The sequence below is a fragment of the Toxoplasma gondii genome (genome assembly GCF_000006565.2).
Source record: "Toxoplasma gondii ME49 unplaced genomic scaffold asmbl.842, whole genome shotgun sequence".
Taxonomy (NCBI): domain Eukaryota; phylum Apicomplexa; class Conoidasida; order Eucoccidiorida; family Sarcocystidae; genus Toxoplasma; species Toxoplasma gondii.
In genome coordinates this window covers 454-1,362 of record NW_017383477.1, presented here as the reverse complement: position 1 = coordinate 1,362, position 909 = coordinate 454, and the positions used below count along the sequence as shown (strand labels likewise).

The window sequence follows — 909 nt, the reverse complement described above, 5'->3', positions numbered from 1 at the left end:
GGCATGTGCGCATGTATTAGCCATAGAATTACCACGGTATCCCATGTAGTAAAGACCATCAAATAAACTATAACTGTTTTAATGAGCCATTCGCAGTTTAGCCGTATAAAAGCTTATACTTAGACATGCATGGCTTAATCTTTAAGACAAGCATATGACTACTGGCAGGATCAACCAGGTTAATATGTTCCTGAGACAGACCACCTCGAAAACACCAAAAAAACACTCAATCAACCGTCTATTTTCCGGCCTCTTTCGTGTTTTATGGCATAAACAGAAGTGTAAGCCTGCCTCACTCAAGGTTCTACATCAAAACGCGACGTTTTTTGGTCGCCTGGTGAGCCTTAACAGCAACACCAGTTTCTGATGATACTCTTGAGCTATTTGAAACAACAACGCCTTCATCCTGAATCGATTCATCAGGAATCATGGTCGTTGATGCTACAAATCAACAAAGCTTGTCCACCTTGGACACATTCGGGGTATCAACCCATCCACCTCTTATTACAGTATGCACTTAACAGCATTTCAATCTGTTTATTTATAAACAAATTGAAAAGCTCTTCGTGATACTTCGAAGTGGACGAATCCCGAACCTTGTGCGCTCTTTAAAAAAACAACAAAAATTTGTTGCGTTTTCAAACAGTCGCACACTTAAACAAATTCCAAATCTCTCAAAACCCCCGAAGGAGAACAAGAGATCTTCTTCAACTTTTTTTGAAGGTCATAACCATACAACACCTTGATTTACCGACGGAGACAATGCCCCGTTCCTTGACCCCGCTGCCATAACCAATCAAAGGTTTAGCACGTTTACGGGGTCTCCCCAATTGGCTTGCCGAAAAACAACAAGCCAGCGATGGGAAAACAAGCGGTGAGATTTGATTTTGTTTTTCTCGCGTAGAGGTA

General features: G+C 41.5%; 1 non-coding gene across 1 annotated transcript; it reads right to left on the bottom strand.

Annotated features, from left to right (window-relative positions):
* Positions 1-158, bottom strand: TGME49_460230 (the record flags this gene model as incomplete). The annotated part of the gene is made up of 1 exon (XR_001974367.1): positions 1-158. It is a non-coding gene; the product is annotated as an 18S ribosomal RNA (ribosomal RNA).
* Between the last annotated feature and the right edge of the window lie 751 nt (positions 159-909).